The sequence below is a fragment of the Arachis stenosperma genome, chromosome 3 (assembly GCF_014773155.1).
Source record: "Arachis stenosperma cultivar V10309 chromosome 3, arast.V10309.gnm1.PFL2, whole genome shotgun sequence".
NCBI lineage: Eukaryota > Viridiplantae > Streptophyta > Magnoliopsida > Fabales > Fabaceae > Arachis > Arachis stenosperma.
The window spans coordinates 84,916,148-84,931,853 of NC_080379.1; positions in this window are offsets into that span (position 1 = coordinate 84,916,148).

Here is a 15,706-nt window from a genome sequence, read left to right on the forward strand (position 1 = left end):
GATATGATTCAAAATATTTTAAAAAGATAAGAAAGATAAGATTTAAAATTGTTAAAGCTTAAAGATATGAAAAAGATTTTAAAAGTTTAACAAAAGATTAGAAAAAGAATTTAAAAAGATTTGAGAAAAATTTGAAAAGAATTTGAATTTAAAAGATGATGTTCAAAAAGAATTGAATCAAAAGTAGTTGGCTTTGGAAAAGATAAGATTTAAAAAAGATATGATTTGAAAAAGTCAAACCTCCCTATCCTGATTGGGGTGTTGAATACCCAGAGTACCTCTATTCTGGCATTCAACGCCAAGATTGTGCTCCTCATGGGTGTTGAATGCCCAGCCAACGCTCCCTGGCTGGCATTCAACGCCAGCTTTCCATGCCTTTTAGGGCGTTGAACACACATCCTTCCCCTTGTCTGGTGTCCAATGCCAGCAAGGAACTTACCCCAGGGTGATCTGTTTTCAGTTCTGAAATCTCTGTTTTAAGAGGTATACATGATCACAAATGTTAGAAAGCAAAGTAACTATGTAAATTAATTGAAATGCAATAAAAATAAATCAAATAAGAATAAATTAAGAAAAAAAAAGTAATATACTATTAATCATTGGGTTACCTCCCAACAAGCGCTTCTTTATTGTCATTAGCTGGACTTCACTGTACTCAATTTAGTAGCAGTGTAGAGCTTTCTTGCTCAACATTGTCCCCAAGGTAATGTTTGACTCTCTATCCATTAATAGTAAACCTTTTGTCAGAGTCTTTAACTTGGAGTTCTATGTGTCCATAGGGTGACACATTAGTGACCACGAAGGGTCCTATCCAACGTGACTTGAGCTTTCTGGGGAATAGTTTGAGTCTAGAGTTGAAGAGCAGGACCTTCTAACCTGGTTTAGAGACCTAGAAGATATCTTCCTGTCATGCCACCTTTTGGTTTTTTCCTTTATAGATTTTTGCATTCTCAAATGCAGCAAGTCAAAACTCCTTATTCAGCTAGAGCAACCTCTTTTCTCCTGCTGTCTTAGCATCAAAATTGAGGAATCTAATTGCCCAGTAGGCCTTGTGTTCCAGTTTCACTGGCAAATGAGATGCCTTTCTATACATAAGTTGATATGGTGATGTTCCTATAAGGGTCTTGAAAGTTGTCCTGTATGTCGAGAGAGCATCATCAAGCTTCCTCGCCCAATCCCTTCTGGAGGTGCTCACGGTTCTTTCCAAGATTCTCTTTAGTTCTCTGTTGGAGACATCAGCTTGCCCATTTGTTTACAGATGCTATGGCATGGCCACTCTATGCCGAATGCCATAACGGTGCAGAAGGAAGTCAAGCTGTCTGTTACAGAAGGGAGTGCCTCCGTCACTGATTAATTTCTGTTGGACACCGAACCTACTAAAGATATGTTTCTGGAGAAACTTCATCACTACTATTGCATCATTAGTGGGTGAAGCGACAGCCTCAACCCACTTGGACACATAGTCCACTGCCACAAGGATGTAGGTGTTCGAAAATGAAGGTGAAAAAGGTCCCATGAAATCTATTCCTGAGGATTATTGGTGCACGAAATTGTAAATCACACTTTTCACAACTCGTACCACTAACCAGCAAGTGCATTGGGTCGTCCAAGTAATACCTTACGTGAGTAAGGGTCGAATCCCACGAAGATTGTTGGCTTGAAGCAAGCTATGGTTATCTTGTAACTCTTAGTCAGGATAATAATAATTCTCAGTTTTGATTGGTAGTAAATAAAAAGCATGGATTAAATAATACTTGTTATGCAGTAATGGAGAATATGTTGGAGTTTTGGAGATGCTTTGTCTTCTGAATCTCTGCTTTCCCCTGTCTTCTTCTTCACGCACGCAAGGTTCCTCCTATGGCAAGCTATGTGTTGGTGGATCACCGTTGTCAATGGCTACCATCCGTCCTCTCAGTGAAAATTGTCCAGGTGCGCTGTCAACGCACGGCTAATCATCTGTCAGTTCTCACTCATGCTGGAATAGGACCCATTGATCCTTTTGCGTCTGTCACTATGCCCAACCCTTGTGAGTTTGAAGCTCGTCACATTCATTCAATCCCTGAATCTTACTCGGAATACCACAGACAAGGTTTAGACTTTTCGGATTCTCAAGAATGCTGCCAATGGATTCTAGCTTATACCACGAAGATTCTAATTAAGGAATCCAAGAGATACTCATTCCATCCAAGGTAGAACGGAGGTGGTTGTCAGGCACGCGTTCATAGATTGAGAATGGTGATGAGTGTCACAAATCATCACATTCATCATATTGAAGTGCGAATGAATATCTTAGATAGAAACAAGCGTGTTTGAATGGAAAACAGAAATAATTGCATTAATCTATCGAGACACAGCAGAGCTCCTCACCCCCAACAATAGAGTTTAGAGACTCATGCCGTCAAAGAGTACAAAGTTCATATCTAAAAATGTCATGAGGTACAAAATAAATCCCTAAAAGGTGTTTAAATACTAAACTAGTAACCTAGGTTTATAGAAAATGAGTAAACTGAGATAGATAGTGCAGAAATCCACTTCTAGGGCCCACTTGGTGTGTGTTGGGCTGAGACTTGAGCTTTTCACGTGCCTGGGGTTCTAACCTATTTTGGCCGTTTAACTCCAACTTGTAGCCTGTTTCTGGCGTTTAACGCCGGAATGGAACATGGAACTGGCGTTAAACGCCAATTTATGTCATTTATCTTCGAGCAAAGTATAAACTATTATATATTTCTGGAAAGCCCTGGATGTCTACTTTCCAACGCAATTGAGAGCGCGCCAATTGGACTCATGTAGCTCCAGAAAATATATTTCGAGTGCTGGGAGGTCAGAATCCAACAGCATCAGCAGTCCTTTTTCAGCCTAAATCAGATTTTTGCTCAGATCCCTCAATTTCAGCCAGAAAATACCTGAAATCACAGAAAAACACACGAACTCATAGTAAAGTCCAGAAATATGAATTTTTCCTAAAAACTAATAAAAATATACTAAAAACTAATTAAAACATACTAAAAACTACATGAAATTACCCCCAAAAAGCGTATAAAATATCCGCTCATCACAACACCAAACTTAAACTATTGCTTGTCCCCAAGCAACTAGATAAATAAAATAGGATAAAGAGAAATAAAGAAGCATTAATATCTCAGAGTTTTAAGTGAAGCTCAGATTCTAATTAGATGAGCGGGGCTAGTAGCTTTTTGCTTCCGAACAGTTTTGGCATCTCACTTTATCCTTTGAAATTCAGAATGATTGGCATCCATAGGAACTCAGAATTCCGATAATGTTATTGGTTCTCCTATTTCAATATGTTGATTCTTGAACACAGTTACTTATGAGTCTTGGCTGTGACCCTAAACATTTTGTTTTCCAGTATTACCACCAGATACATAAATGCCACAGACACCTAACTGGGTGAACCTTTTTAGATTGTGACTCAGCTTTGCTAAAGACCCCAGTTAGAGGTGTCCAGAGTTCTTAGGCACACTCTTTTACTTTGGATCACGACTTTAACCACTCAGTCTCAAGCTTTTTACATGGACCTTCATGACACAAGCACATGGTTAAGGACAACTTGATTTAGCCGCTTAGGCCAGGATTTTATTTCTTTTAGGCCCTCCTTTCCATTGATGCTCAAAGCTTTGGATCCTTTTTTCCCTTTCCTTTTGGTTTAAAGGGCTATTGGCTTTTAATGCTTCTCCTTTTTTTTCACTGCTTTTTCTTGCTTCAAGAATCAATTTCATGATTTTTCATATCATCAATAACATTTTTCTTGTTCATCATTCCTTCAAGAGCCAACAGATTTAACATTCATAAACTCCACCATCAAAATTATGCACTGTTCAGGCATTCATTCAGAAGACAAAAAGTATTGCCACCACATATAAATATTTGAATTTTTCTTATTAAAAACTAGAAAAAATATTGCCTCCTTATTCTAAAAATCTGTTATTTTATTCATGTTTGATGATGATGAGAAAAATAAATTATAGCTTAATTGGAGATAAAATCAAAATAAAGATACTAATTACTACTACTCATATATAACTTCTAAGGTAAATTCCTAATAAGAACAATTATCACAGAGTTAAGGCTAAGATTAGGACTCAACAACCTTTATTTTGGGAGGTGGATGCTCCTTTAGTCTGTGGGGTTCTTGGCCCTTCAAGAGATAGCTTCTGACGCTTCATTTTCTTCAGTTCACGCCCTTGCTCTTCTTGTTCCCCAAGTAGTTTGCAAAGCATGCTATTTTGATTTTTCTGTTCTTCCTTTAGTTGGTCCATAGCTTCTTGTAACATGGTAACAGATGCTTCAAAATGCTCCTAGTATTCAATTTGTGGGATTTCCGGGAGGAACTCTTGTGCTTTCCTCTTGATGGGGTCGTCCTGCACTTATTGTCCTTCCATTCATTTTTTTGTGATTGGTTGCTCAACTGAGATATACTCATTTACTCCCATCATTACCCCAGCATCTTTACATAGCATAGAGATTAAGCTTGGATAAGCCAATTTGGCATCTTTGGAGTTCTTGTTTGCAATTGTGTAAAGTTCACAAGAAATCAGCTGATGAACTTCCACTTCTTTTTCCAACATAATGCAATGGATCATTACTGCTCTTTTGATGGTGACTTCAGAGCGGTTGCTAGTGGGCAGTATAGAACGCCTAATGAAGTCCAGCCAGCCTCTGGCGACTGGTTTGAGATCTCCTCTCTTAAGTTGGTTTGGGACACCCTTTGTGTTGGTTGTCCACTTGGTTCCAGGGAGGCATATGTCCTCTAGAATTTCGTCCAAGCTCTTATTTGTTCTCATCATTCTCCTATTAAAGGAGTCTGGGTCATCTTGCAGTTGAGGCAGCTTGAAGATCTCTCTTATTTTGTCAGGGTGGAGCTGAACAATCTTCCCTCTGACCAGAGTTCGATAGTCATAGAAGGCGGTTCCAGCTATTCTCTGCCTGTCTGTTTGCCACAGATTAGAGTAAAATTTCTGAACCATGTTTCTTCCCACCTTTGTTTTAGGATTAGCTAGGATTTCCCAGCTCCTGTTTCGAATTTGCTCTTGGATCTCCAGATATTCGTCTTCATTCAGGTCGAATTTAACTTCCGGGATCACTGACCTTAGAACCATTATTTTGTAGCAATGGTCTGAATGTTCTTTGGTTAAGAACTTCTCTTAATTCCAAAGTGGTTTTGGAATATTCTCTTTCTTGCCTCTTGGAGTGGTTTGTTTTCCTTTAGGAGCCATGATCTTAGTGGGTATTGGCTTAGTGATCATGGATAAACACACCAAACTTAGAGGTTTGCTTGTCCTCAAGCAAAAGAAAGGAAAGGAGAGGGATAGAGGGAGAGCCAAGTTTGAATTGGGGAGGAGAGGAGGGAGGCCGAACGCGGATTTAAAGGGAAGGGGATGGGTTTTCGAAAAAATTTTAAAAAGATAGGATAGAAGATATGATTTGTAAAAGATAAGTATGATAGGAGAAAGATGTAATTTAAAATTCAAAAGATATGAAAGATATTTGAAAAAGATAAATCTGAATTTTGAAAAGAAGATAGGATGAGTTTAAAAAGATTTGAGAGGAATTTAAAATTTTTTGAAAAGAATTCAAAAAGATAAGTGAGTTTTGAAAAAGGTTTGAAAAGATATTAAAGAAAAATTAAGAAATATGTTTAGGATTAAAAATTTTTCAAAATTGAAGTTGAAAGATGAGAGTTTGTAACATGTTTATGCAAGAAATCATGAATTGAAACATGAAAAATGGAAAAAGTTTGAAGTGAAAACGAAGTTACCTTCTCCCCACAACCCTGGAGTTAAACGCCCAACTGCTACATGTTTTGGGCATTTAACGCCCATCTGTTGATTATCCTGGGCGTTTAACGCCCAGCTGTAGCTTCTGGCTGGCGTTAAATGCCAGAAAATCCTTTATCACTGAGCATTTTTCTGAACGCCCAGGATGTTGCAAATCTGGCGTTAAACGCCCAGAATGGTATCCATTCTGGCGTTTAACACCCAAATGGCTATCCCTACTGGCGTTAAACGCCCAGTAGATGCTTCTTTTGGGCGTTTAACGCCCAAAACAGCTTTTACTAGCGTTTTCGCACCAGTGAGCTTCTTTTTGCTGTTTTATCCTCTGAATCCTTCTGTAACTTTGTGAACTCATGCAATTGCTATTTTACCTTGAAGATAATTAATATGAACCTGTAAAATTATCATTTAATTAACAAATAAGCTTTGTTAATGGCTGGGTTGCCACCCATCAAGCGCTTCTTTATTGTCTTTAGCTGGACTATTACTGAGCTTTATTCAAGTCTCAGTTTTGAGCATTCTTGCTCAAAATTACTTTCAAGATAATGTTTGACTCTCTGTCCATTAACAATGAATTTTTTGTTAAAGTCATTATCCTGAAACTCCACATATCCATATAGTGACACACCTGTAATCATATATGGTCCTCTCCACCGGGATTTCAACTTTTCGGAGAATAATCTGAGCCTAGAGTTAAACAGCAGAACTTTCTGCCCTGGCTCAAAGACTCTGGATAACAGCTTCTTATCATGCCATCTTTTTGCTTTCTCTTTGTAAATTTTTGTATTTTCGAAAGCATTGAGTCTGAATTCCTCTAGCTCATTTAACTGGAGCAATCGTTTTTCTCCAGCTAACTTGGCATCAAGGTTTAGGAATCTGGTTGCCCAGTAGGCCTTGTGTTCCAGTTCAACTGGCAAGTGACAGGCTTTTCCATACACAAGCTGGTATGGAGAGGTCCCTATAGGAGTCTTGAATGTTGTTCTGTATGCCTACAGAGCATCATCCAAGCTTCTTGCCCAATCTCTTCTATGGTTAATCACAGTCCGTTCCAGGATTCTTTTAAGTTCTCTATTAGAAACTTCAGCTTGCCCATTTGTCGGTGGATGATATAGAGTTGCCACCCTGTGGCTAACTCCATATCATACCATAGCAGAGTAAATATGTTTATTGCAGAAATGAGCGTCCCTATCACTGATTAGTACTCTAGGGATACCAAGTCTGTTGAAGATGTGTTTCTGGAGGAATTTCAGCACTGTCTTAGTATCATTAGTGGGTGTTGCGATAGCCTCCACCCATTTGGATACATAATCCACTACCACCAGAATATAAGTGTTTGAGTATGATGGTGGGAAAGGCCCCATGAAGTCAATACCCCATACATCAAACAACTCAATCTCCAAGATCCCTTGTTGAGGCATGGCATAACCGTGAGGTAGATTGCCAGATATTTGGCAACTATCACAATTACGTACAAACTCTCGGGAGTCTTTATAGAGAGTAGGCCAGTAGAAGCCACATTGGAGGACTCTTGTGGCTGTTCGCTCATTTCCAAAATGTCCTCCATACTGTGATCCATGGCTATGCCAGAGGATCTTCTGTGCTTCTTCTTTAGGCACACATCTACGGATTACTCCGTCTGCACATCTCTTGAAGAGATATGGTTCATCCCACAGATAATACTTTGCATCCGATATCAATTTCTTTGATTGCTACCTACTATACTCTTTGGGTATGAATCTCACAACCTTGTAGTTTGCAATGTCTGCGAACCATGGTACTTCTTGGATGGCAAAGAGTTGCTCATCCAGAAAGTTTTCAGAGATCTCAGTAAGAGGGAGGGACGCCCCTTCTACTGGTTCTATTCGGGACAGGTGATCTGCTACTTAGTTCTCTGTCCCTTTTCTATCTCTTATTTATATATCAAACTCTTGCAGAAGCAACACCCATCTTATGAGTCTGGGTTTTGAATCCTGCTTTGTGAGTAGATATTTAAGAGCAGCATAGTCAGTGTACACAATCACTTTTGATCCTACTAAATAAGATCTGAACTTGTCAATGGCGTAAACCACTGCAAGTAACTCTTTTTCTGTGGTTGTGTAGTTCTTCTATGCATCATTCAAAACACGACTGGCATAATAAATAATGTGCAGAAGCTTGTCATGCCTTTGTCCCAACACTGCACCAATGGCATGGTCACTGGCATCACACATTAGTTCAAATGATAATGTCCAGTCTGGTGCAGAGATGACTGGTGCTGTGACCAGCTTAGCTTTCAGAGTCTCAAACGCCTGCAGACACTCCTTATCAAAAATAAATGGCATGTCAGTAGCTAGCAGATTACTCAGAGGTTTTGCAAATTTTGAAAAATCTTTTATAAACTTCCTATAGAATCATGGATGCCCCAGAAAGCTTCTAATTGCCTTAACATTGGCAGGTGGTGGTAATTTTTCAATTACCTCTACCTTAGCTTGATCCACCTCTATTCCCTTGGTTGAAATTTTGTGCCCAAGGACAATTCCTTCAGTCACCATAAAGTGACATTTCTCCCAGTTTAAAACCATGTTAGTCTCTTGGCACCTCTTTAGAACAAGTGCTAGATGGTCAAGACAGGAGCTGAATGAGTCTCCAAATACCGAAAAGTCATCCATGAAGACTTCCAGAAATTTTTCCACCATATCAGAGAAAATAGAGAGCATGTACCTTTGAAAGGTTGCAGGTGCATTGCACAGACCAAATGGCTTCTTTCTGTATGCAAATACTCCAGATGGACATGTGAATGTTATTTTCTCTTGATTCTGGGGATATACTACAATTTGATTATAACCTGAATATCCACCTAGAAAGCAGTAGTAATCATGACCTGCTAGTCTTTCTAGCATCTGGTCTATGAATGGTAAAGGAAAATAATCCTTTCTGGTAGCTGTATTGAGCTTTTTGTAATCAATACACATACGCCACCCTATAACTGTTCTTGTAGGAACCAGTTCATTTTTTTCATTATGAACCACTGTCATGCCACCCTTCTTAGGGATGACTTGGATAGGGCTCACCCAGGGGCTATCAGAAATAGGATAAATAATCTCAGCCTCTAGTAATTTAGCGACCTCTTTCTGCACCACCTCCTTCATGGCTAGATTCAGCCACCTCCGTGGTTGAACCACTGGCTTAGCATCATCCTCCAATAGGATCTTGTGCATGCATCTAGCTGGGCTAATGCCCTTAACATCACTTATGGACCACCCAAGAGCTGTCTTGTGTGTCCTCAGCACTCGAATTAGTGCTTCCTCTTCCTGTGGCTCTAAGGTAGAGCTTATGATTACAGGAAAAGTGTCACCTTCTCCCAAAAATGCATATTTCAGGGATGGTGGTAATGGTTTGAGCTCGCATTTAGGAGGTTTCTCCTCTTCCTGAGGGATTTTCAGAGGTTCTATTATTCTCTCTGGTTCCTCCAGATCAGGCTGAACATCTTTAAAGATATCCTCTAGCTCTGATTCAAGACTCTCAGTCATATTGACCTCGTCCAGTTGCTAGGAAAGGTCTTCCTAGAATGAGAGTTGCACTCTTGTGCTCCTCCATTTCCAGCACCACAAAGTCAGTGGGAAAGGCAAATGGCCCAACCTTGACAATTATGTCTTCAATCACACCTGATGGGTATTTAATGGAGCCATCAGCAAGTTGGAGACATATCCGGGTTGGTTTGAATTCTTCAGTCAAACCAAGCTTTTTGATAGTGGATATAGGTATTAGGTTGATACTTGCTCCAAGATCACATAGAGCTTTCTTGGTACAAGTACCCTCTAATGTGCATGGTATCATGAAGCTTCCGGGATCTTTAAGCTTCTCTGGTAAGCTTTTCAGAATGACTGCACTGCATTTTTCAGTGAGGTAAACTTTTTCAGTTTCTCTCCAATCCTTCTTATGACTTAAGATCTCTTTCATGAACTTAGCATAAGAGGGTATTTGCTCAAGTGCCTCTACAAACGGAATCTTTATTTTAAGAGTCCTGAGATAGTCTGCAAAGTAGGCAAATTGCTTATCCTGTTCCGCTTGGCAGAGTTTATGAGGATAAGGCATTTTGGCTTTGTATTCCTCAACCTTAGTTGCTGCAGGTTTATTTCCTACAGATGTGGTTAGAGAAGCCTTTTTAGAGGGGCTGCTATCAGCACTTGTATATGTCTGATCCCTCACTGGTGATTGAATGCCAGGGTTGGAAGCTGGATTGGTGTTGGATGCCAACTCCTTACCTATTTCTGGCATTTGAATGCCAGAACTGAGCTTCCCTTGGGTGTTTAACGCCAACTCCTTGCTATTTATGGTGTTTGAACGCCAGAACTGAGCATGGATTGGGTGTTTAACGCCAGCTCTCCACCCTTTTCTGGCATTTGAGCGCCAGAACTATTCCTCTCTGGGCTCTTACTATCCTCAGAGGGATTTTGGGTAGCAGTTTGTTCATTTCTTGGCTTCTTGCTACCTTGAAGTGAGGTATTTAATGTTTTCCCTCTTCTTAATTGAACTGTTTGGCACTCTTCTGTTATTTGTTTTGATAACTGCTGTTCTGTTTGCTTCAACTGTACTTCCATATTCATATTAGCCATTCTTGTGTCTTGTAGTATCTCCTTGAATTCGGCTAGCTATTTTGTTAGAAAGTATAATTGCTGATTGAATTCAGTAACTTGTTCTGCAGGACTGAGTTCAGCAGTTACTGTTTTAGCCTCTTCTTTCATAGAAGGTTCACTACTTAGGTACAGATGCTGATTCTGGCAACTATATCAATGAGCTCTAGAGCTTCTTCAATTGTCTTTCTCATGTGTATAGATCCACCAACTGAGTGGTCCAAAGACATCTGAGCTTTCTCTGTAAGCCCATAATAGAAGATGTCTAACTGCACCCACTCTGAAAACATTTCAGAGGGGCATTTTCTTAGCATCTCTTTGTATCTCTCCCAGGCATCATAAAGAGATTCATTATCTCCTTGTTTAAAGCCTTGGATGTTCAGCCTTAGCTGTGTCATCCATTTTTGAGGGAAATATTGATTCAGAAATTTGTCTGACAGTTGTTTCCATGTCCTTATGCTAGCCTTAGGTTGGTTATTTAACCACCTCATAGCTTGGTCTTTTACAGCAAATGGAAACAGTAACAATCTATAGACATCCTGATCTACTTCCTTATCATATACCGTGTCAGCAATTTGTAAAAACAGTGCCAGAAACTCTGCAGGTTCTTCCTGTGGAAGACCGGAATACTGACAACTTTGCTGCACCATGATAATGAGCTGAGGATTCAACTCAAAACTACTGACTCCGATAGAGGGTATTCAGATACTACTCCCATATGAAGTAGTAGTGGGGTTAGCATATGACCCCAGAGTCCTTCTGGACTGTTCATTTCCACTTAGGTCCATGATGGAGAAAGGGAGATGACGTGGATTTATTTTATTTATTTTATTATATTTATAAAAAAATTTCGAAATAATAAAATAAAATAAAATAAAAACTACAATAAAAATTAAAAAAAATATTTGAAAATATTTTATCAGGATTTTCGAAAAAGTGAGGAGAGAGAAAGTGGTTAGAATATTTTTGAAAAAAAATATGATTTTAAAAATCTTAAAAGGATATGATTTGAAAATTTTTTACCAAGTCAACCCAAGGAATTCGAAAATTATGAGAAATTAAAGGAAAAGATCTTTTTTATTTTTAAATTTTATTATAAAAGAGAAAAACACACAAAAGACACAAGACTTAAAACTTTTAGATCCAATGCTCCTTATTTTCGAAAATTTTGGAGAGAAAACACCAAGGCACACCAAACTTAAAAATTTTAAGATCAAAACATAAAGAAGACTCAAGAACACCTTGAAGACTCACAAGAACAACAAGAACAAAAGAAAGAACACCAAACTTAAAACTTTTAGAAAACCAAAATAAAATTTTCGAAAATTAAAGAAAAATTAACAAGAGAACACCAAACTTAAAGTTTGGCATAAGATTTAATCAAAGAAAAATTATTTTTGAAAAAGTTTTAAAAGGAAGATACCCAATTACCAAGAACACAAGCACAACGCTCTAACCAACTGAGCTATAAATTTAACGTGTTTTAAAAAGGTATTTTTAATGAATAATTTTTTTTTGAAAACTGATATTTTGAAAAAGTACAAGAAGAACAAGAAAAGACACTAAACAAGAAAAACTAAAAATTAATAAAGAAAAATAATATTTTTGAAAAATTTTTGAAAAGAAAATAAAAGGCTCTGATCCAAAAGACAAAATTTTCCTAATCTAAGCAACAAAATTCACCATCAGTTGTTCAAACTCGAACAATCCCCGGCAACGGCGCCAAAACCTTGGTGCACGAAATTGTAAATCACACTTTTCACAACTCGTACCACTAACCAGCAAGTGCACTGGGTCGTCCAAGTAATATCTTACGTGAGTAAGGGTCGAATCCCACTGAGATTGTTGGCTTGAAGCAAGCTATGGTTATCTTGTAACTCTTAGTCAGGATAATAATAATTCTCAGTTTTGATTGGTAGTAAATAAAAAGCATGGATTAAATAATACTTGTTATGCAGTAGTGGAGAATATGTTGGAGTTTTGGAGATGCTATCTTCTGAATCTCTGCTTTCCCCCTGTCTTCTTCTTCACGCACGCAAGGTTTCTCCTATGGCAAGCTGTGTGTTGGTGGATCACCGTTGTCAATGGCTACCATCCGTCCTCTCAGTGAAAATGGTCCAGGTGCGCTATCACCGCACGGCTAATCATCTGTCGGTTCTCACTCATGCTGGAATAGGATCCATTGATCCTTTTGCGTCTGTCACTACGCCCAACCCTTGTGAGTTTGAAGCTCATCACAATCATTCAATCCCTGAATCCTACTCGGAATACCACAGACAAGGTTTAGACTTTTCGGATTCTCAAGAATGCTGCCAATGGATTCTAGCTTATACCACAAAGATTCTGATTAAGGAATCCAAAAGATACTCATTCCATCTAAGGTAGAACGGAGGTGGTTGTCAGGCACGCGTTCATAGATTGAGAATGGTGATGAGTGTCACGGATCATCACATTCATCATATTGAAGTGCAAATGAATATCTTAGATAGAAACAAGCGTGTTTGAATAGAAAACAGAAATAATTGCATTAATCCATCGAGACACAGCAGAGCTCCTCACCCCCAACAATGGAGTTTAGAGACTCATGCTGTCAAAGAGTACAAAGTTCAAATCTAAAAATGTCATGAGGTACAAAATAAATCTCTAAAAGTTGTTTAAATACTAAACTAGTAACCTAGGTTTACAGAAAATGAGTAAACTGAGATAGATAGTGCAGAAATCTACTTCTAGAGCCCACTTGGTGTGTGCTGGGGCTGATACTTGAGCTTTTCACGTGACTGGGCTGTTTCTGGAGTTAAACGCCCAGTTCTAACCTGTTTTGGGCGTTTAACTCCAACTTGTAGCCTGTTTCTGGCGTTTAACGCTAGAATGGAACATGGAACTAGCGTTAAACGCTAGTTTACGTCATTTATCTTCGAGCAAAGTATAGACTATTATATATTGCTGGAAATCCCTGGATGTCTACTTTCCAACGCAATTGATAGCGCGCCAATTGGACTTTTGTAGCTCCAGAAAATCTATTTTGAGTGCAGAGAGGTCAGAATCAAACAGCATCAACAGTCCTTTTTCAGCCTGAATCAGATTTTTGCTCAGATCCCTCAATTTTAGCCAGAAAATACCTGAAATCACAGAAAAACACACGAACTCATAGTAAAGTCCAGAAATATGAATTTTTCCTAAAAACTAATAAAAATATACTAAAAACTAACTAAAACATACTAAAAACTACATGAAATTACCTCCAAAAAGCGTATAAAAATATCTGCTCATCAATTATGCCTCCCAGGAGGGGAGAAGCACATATACATTATTTCTATACATTATGAGCAACTAAATCTCCTAGGTTAAGGTTAAGAGCTCTGGCGATTCCTATGGATTAATACAATTACTTTTCTACTTCAATCTATGTTTGATTCTATTTGACGATGCATTGTCGCTCTTCATCCTTATGAACTTGGGGTGGAACGAAAGTATGACTCCCTGTTTGTTCTACATGAGTTCTTTACGAGGCCTGACCCGGATAATATTGAGCTATAGCTTGAGAGTGCGTCACGGGGTCCAACAAGTTACTTTGGCTAATTGGGATATGTGACATGAAATTCCATTAGTCAGGGTAATTGAGGTTCCTGTGGCTCTAAGAGTTAGAATCATAGAGCGTCATTGTCCGATTCAGAAGATCCGACCTTATCTGTGGCGTTTTGAGTAAGATCATCAGAGAATGAATTGCGTGAGCTTCATCCTCACCCAGATTGATCTAGCCTGAGCGGGTATTTGGTTTGGACCAGAGGAGATTAATGACCATGACCCATGGCTTAGTCACCTACAGCCTTGCCATTGAATGAATCATTCATTGTTGGAGTAGCTAGTATGACGTGTTAATCCAGAAGAATAAGTATCTCCGAGGCCTTAACTAATCTCTCCTTACTGTTTCTACGTTTTAATATTATTGCTTTTTTATGCGCCTACAACATACAACAACTATATTTCCATTCACCTGACTAAGATCTACAGGATAACCACAGCTTGCTCAATCAGGCAATCCTCGTGGGATTCGACCCTTACTCACCTGAGGCATTACTTGGATGACCCAGTGCACTTGCCGATTCAGTTGTGCGAGTTACAAATTCGCGCACCAAGTATATTATCTAATGAAAGTAAACTTTGAGAATTATTTTGTGTATTTAGATAATTATTCATATTTATATAAATTTATAATCCTTGCGAGTTTCAAGCACTAGTTTATAAGTTAAAATAGTAGCATATGTAATGAGCAACATACGCTTGTGTTGACAACTTGACATATGCGCATTCATCTAGTCTACCCTCATAAGAAAAACCTGAGCAAACTTGTTAAAATTGGTCTATTTCATGGCCAAAGAGAATGAAATTGTAACACCCTACCACACAGAACTTTACGCTTAAGTCGTAAAGCTGAAGTGATGAAGTATTACGACCTCTAAAAGAAAAATTATATATAATATAGTTGATAGGAAATTTTATTCAGGAGCCCTTGAAGGAAAGTTTAAAACAAAGGGGCACAATGCTCACGTAAATGGAAAACCTGCGTACGAAGAAACGTAAGATATATATATATATATATATATATATATATATATATATATATATATATATATATATATATATATATGAATAATAAAAAGGGAGTGTCAAAAGATATTCAAGCTCCAGGCTCAACCTGCGAAGCCAAGGTTCGCCGGAGAATAGTCATATATATATATATATATATATATATATATATACATATAAAGAAACATAACCCAAAATACATAAAAGTAACCCTAGTTCTCCATAAACATCTCTGAGGTATAAAAGTAAAACAAGTATACAGGAGAGTTATGTACAGGAGCATGTATCTAAACAGAAATAAAAGATAACATCCCAAAAGACCCACTTTGCTACAAGAGCTCCAGACGCAAAACGAGGTGCCTCACGACCTGCATCTAAAACACACAAATATTCATATGGAATGAGAACTGGAGATTCTCAGCATGGTAACAGTGTCACATAAATAAGATATAAGGTCCCGGAAAAGCCAGAGGCAATCCTAGAACATCGACACTTAGATTATAAGACTTAAAGAATTAGAACAGAAACCATAAATAGGGATGGTTTTCTAAGGTTCCTAAACTTAACCAAATTCCAACTAAAACCTTCAACTATCCGCTTCCTCCACCATCATCCAAGACACCAGTAGAACCACATAGACAAACAAAGCAGAAAAAGCAGACACAAGTTAATTACAGATACAACAAGTAGCGAATATAGCAAGTAAGCATAATA